Source organism: Carlito syrichta, unplaced genomic scaffold (assembly GCF_000164805.1).
Source record: "Carlito syrichta isolate Samal-C Ts95f unplaced genomic scaffold, Tarsius_syrichta-2.0.1 Scaffold304710, whole genome shotgun sequence".
Classification (NCBI taxonomy): domain Eukaryota; kingdom Metazoa; phylum Chordata; class Mammalia; order Primates; family Tarsiidae; genus Carlito; species Carlito syrichta.
Window position 1 is genome coordinate 240,369 of NW_007248806.1, and position 4,887 is coordinate 245,255.

Below are 4,887 nucleotides of genomic sequence, written 5' to 3' on the forward strand. Positions count from 1 at the left end.
GCGGTGGCTGTGAGCATGCCACTGTGCTCCAGCCTGGGCGACAGAGTGACTCTGACTCAAAAAAATAAAGAACAGAAGAGCAAAGGATGCAGGTGGGGGGAAAAAAGTCCATAGAGGGTAGCACCAACAGGACGGCACCTGCTAAACCTGTGAAGATTCCTATCCATATCCAGTATTATTTCTATATCCCTCCGTCCCATATCCAGCTCTTTATTCAACTGTACCTTTATTCAGCACCTATAATGATTGAGCTGGCAGTAAATGGGGATGCTTCCCTTGTCCCACACTTTTGGTAGGAAGCAGGCTCCCACACTGGGAGAGGAAATTATAGTCCTGTCACCTCCCACTTTGAGAAAGGACACCATCTTGAAGTACACCACTGTTTCCATAGCTTCAAATCTATGCTGCCTTGTTAGCAGATCTATCTGTATCTCAATTGAACTGAACTGCAATTCTGAACTATCTCTTTTCCTGAATCTACTGTAATATGCAGAGGAACTACAATATGAAGAGTCCCAGATCTGGACTCTTATGTGACTAAGTCCATTTTCTGTTGCTTATAACAGAATTCCTGAAACTGAGTAATTTATCAAGAAGAGGAAATTATGTCTTATGGTTATGGAGGATGGAAAGTCTCAGGTTGAGGGACTGTATCTGGTGAGGACCTTCTTGCTGATAGGGACTCTGCAGGGTCCCCAGGAGGTGCTGGGTATCACATGACTAGAGGGCTGACTGTGCTAGCCCAAGCCTCTTCCTCTTTATAAGGCCACCAGTCCTACTCCCATGGCAACCCATTATCCATTAATAAATGAATAGATCAATCCACAGATGAGGGCAGAGTCCTCAGGACCCAGTCACCTCTTAAAGGCCCCAATCCTCAATACTGATACATTGGGAATTAAATTTCAACTTGAGTTTTGGAGGGAACAAATATCAAACCATAGCAGAGATCCTGTCCAATGCAAGCCCTTCTTGTTAGTGTGTGATAGCAATTTTTAGCCAACCTACAGAGTGGCTACACTACATGTAGAATTCACTGACTCAGCCGGGCTCGGTGGCTCAGCCTGTAATCCTGCGCCTTTGGGAGGCTGAGGTGAATGGATTGCCTGAGCCCGCGGGTTTGAGACCCACCTGGGCAGCGAAACCTCATCTCTACAATAAATCAAAAAAATCAGCCGGGCGTGGTAGCGCATGCCTGTAATTCCGGCTACTTGGAAGGCTGAGGCGGAAGGATCACTGGAGCCCAGCAGGTCGAGGCTGCGGTGGCTGGGAGCGGACACTGCACTCCAGTCTGGGCGACAGAGTGAGACTCCAACTCAAAAAAAAAAAAAAAAAAGAATTCACTGACTCAGGATATTTCAAGCATGAGTATAATTCTACAGAGTGGCTACACTAATACTTAAAAACAGTTACATTACTTACAGCTTACAGAGAAATCACATTGCAAATGATAATTTGAAATTCTGAGGCGCTGTTCTTTTTCATCAACACAATTACAGGAAGTTGGTCTGCCCCATCCCTCCTGTCCAACATTACTTTGAGCTGCTCAGGTTGTACTTGGCCAACAAGTCAAACTGGTCTCTGCCCTGTGTCTAATATCTAGCTCATTCTCACCTTTCGCCTTCCCTCATATTGTTGCTCTCTCTTTCAGGTCCTCCACTCTTACCTGTCTGAACTCTAGTCACATCTTGAGAGCAGCACCACAAGCCCCATTAAGGCTTCCCTGCTATAACAGAGAGCTGTTCCTACTGTGGTCTGTACACAGGCAGAGAGAATGTGACACTTTCTGCACATTCTGCTATTTTTCCCTTTCTAACCTGTAGTTGAATCGCCAAATTTGTACTTTTGACAATCAGGCTCTTCAGTGACATCTTTATTGAGCTGCAATAATCACAGTAGACACCAGAGTGAATGAAGCACATGCCTTGCCCATTCTCCATCCTTATGGCCTTTTTCGCTGAACCAAACAGAGAGACACACTGATGAGCAAGGCTGGGCTTTAGTGCATATCGGAAGAGTCAGCAGCCGTCGGTCAGTTTCTTATTCAAGTTGTATTAGGAAGGGTGGATAGCTCCAGACTGATCAGCGGCAAATACCCTGTCCTTCTTGTTTGACAAACAAATTCCACTTTGGTACACAAGAACGACCTCTTGGTCCACAGAATGTTTGTACAGCAGGTCCCTTTGGGCACATATCACTGATTCAGGATATTTTAAGCATGAGTATTCCTCAGCTGGTTGAAATTTCATTAGTACTTCCTAGTTCAGAATAACATATTTCGTAAATCTAATAAATAAACAAATTCCAATTCAGAAAATAAAAAAGAATATAAGTAGTGTGGCATATCTGAGCATTTCCTGTGGTAATTGTATTTTACCTTAGTCCTATGAGCTACCTAATTTAAGATTTAAAGTCCTATAATTGTTTAACATGTTGCTCATGGACTTTCTAACTAGATTATAAACTTCTCAAGGGCAATAACATGACACAAGTGACTTTTCATTTTTAGGACTTGTCAAGTGAAGTATTAGTGGGAGTGAGTAAGGAACAAAGAAATCTGTAAGTGGTTGTGATCAATTAGTTGTCACACCATAGCACTCACACCAGCCTCAAATGACTCTGCACCTCTCGCAGCTCTTAGTATAATCCTAAGCACATCAAGATACTCAATATGTACTCATTGACTAAAGTCAACATCATCTTTAGAACAAGGAGTTTAAATTCCAATTCAATGAGTTTTATGTAAGAGCTTTATGTATTAGTTGGGGTCCTGAGGACCTAGATCGTTCAAATGAAGAGACTTTAATGAAAAGACTACTCAAAGATACATAGGCATGGTGAGGAAAAGAGACAAAGCATGGTGAGGCACCTAAGGACCAGCTTCAGAGGGAAAACCAAAAAGGAAATAGAGTTGGTAGAGCCCAGCAGGAGCTGGGGAAGAGGCCGATTGGCAGACAATGTGGTTGGAAAGTGATGCAGTCATGGGGAGAGATGGGGTGTCAAAACAGGGGGCAGTGAGAAAACCCCGACTTCTCATTCTCAGATTTTCTACATATTTCGACTCAAAAAGAGTCATGGAGATGTAGTCAGCAAGTTTTAGCCATCTGAGGCACAAAGCAGGGCAAAGACAGGGAAGAAAAGATGGAGGGAGAGATGATAGAGATGGGACAAGTAGAATGGACAAAATAGTCATCATGGAAGGTTTCTATTATGAATGGGAGCAAGAAGAGGCTGTATCATTATGCTCAGAATAAGAGAAGCCTGGAAACCCTGAAATTATCTGGGAAAAACTAGCCAAATTTAGGCCCTGACACAGTGTTAATTTTCTTCATTAAGGCTCTCTGAATACAATCTGAATAAAGAATTAAAATACTGTTACATTCAAAGATTCAATAATTGCAGTGTCAAGCCAGGATATGGACTTGTATATGTTTTTTGTTTTTGTTTTTTGAGTCAGAGTCTCAGTCGCCCAGGCTGGAGTGCAGTGGCACACCCCGGCTACCGCCGTCTTGACCTGCTGGGCTCAGGCAATCCTTCTGCCTCAGTCTTCCAAGCAGCTGGAACTACAGGCACACACCACACCTGGCTAATTTTTTTTTTTTTTTTTTTGAGTTGGAGTCTCACTCTGTCGCCCAGACTGGAGTGCAGTGGCCGCTCCCGGCCACCGCAGCCTCGACCTGCTGGGCTCTGGCGATCCTTCCGCCTCAGCCTTCCGAGTAGCCGGAATTACAGACATGCACTACCACACCCGGCTGATTTTTTTATTTATTGTCATCTAGAGATGAAGTCTCGCTGCCCAGGCGGGTCTCGAACCCGCGGGCTCAGGCAATCCACTCACCTCAGCCTCCCAAAGGCGCGGGATTACAGGCTGAGCCACCGAGCCCAGCTCTGGCTAATTTTTTAAAAACTTTATTGTAGAGATGAGGTCTCGCCATGTTGCCCAGGCTGGTCTCGAACATGTGGGCTCAGGCAATCCTCTCTCCTCTGCCTCCCAAAGTGCTAGGATTACAGTGTGAGCTACTGCACCTGCCTTAAAGTTTATTTTAAATTTAAATTTATTTGAACAATTTTACTTTAGTTTAGTGCTTATTCATGACCACATACAGGTTAGTAGATATTTATAGAAATAGAATCAAAGAATGAGAAGACGTTAAAGGTCTTGTAATCTACCATCTCATTGAATAGATAAAGAAACAAGCTTCCACAAGTTGTCACCTGCCCTTGATCAAATAGTTGGTCATGGCAGAGCCAGATCAGATTGTAGATAGTCTGTATCCTAATCCAGCTAACTGTAGTTCTAGAAATGCTTGATTTAGATTCAATTAGATGAGAAAAAAAAAAAAAGCTTATGGGTTAAGGGCAAAGGTTTGGAATTAGGCAGATTTGGGGTTAAATCCAGATTAGTTTTAGGCAAATGACAAATTCCGCACAGTTTCCATTTCTTCCCCTATAAAGACGGGATGAATACAGACTGCCTACTCCACCAGGGTTATAATGTTTGAGAGAATGTACATCAAATATTTAGCATTATGCTTGGCATATAGTAGATGGCCAATAAATAAAAGCTATCACATGGTAGTTAAACAATTTTTTCTGATTTTCTTTTAAAATCAACTAATAATTTATTCAAAAAGATTTTGAGAAGCACTATGCAGGCAGTTCTGAACCAAGAAAAGAGCCTTTAAAATAAATCAGAGCCGGGCTCGGTGGCTCAGCCTGTAATCCCTTGCCTTTGGGAGGCTGAGGTGAGTGGATTGCCTGAGACCGTGGGTTCAAGACCCGCCTGGGCAGCGAGACCTCATCTCTACAATAAATAAAAAAAAAATCAGCCGGGCGTGGTAGCGCGCGCCTGTAATTCCGGCTACTTGGAAGGCTGAGGCGGAAGGA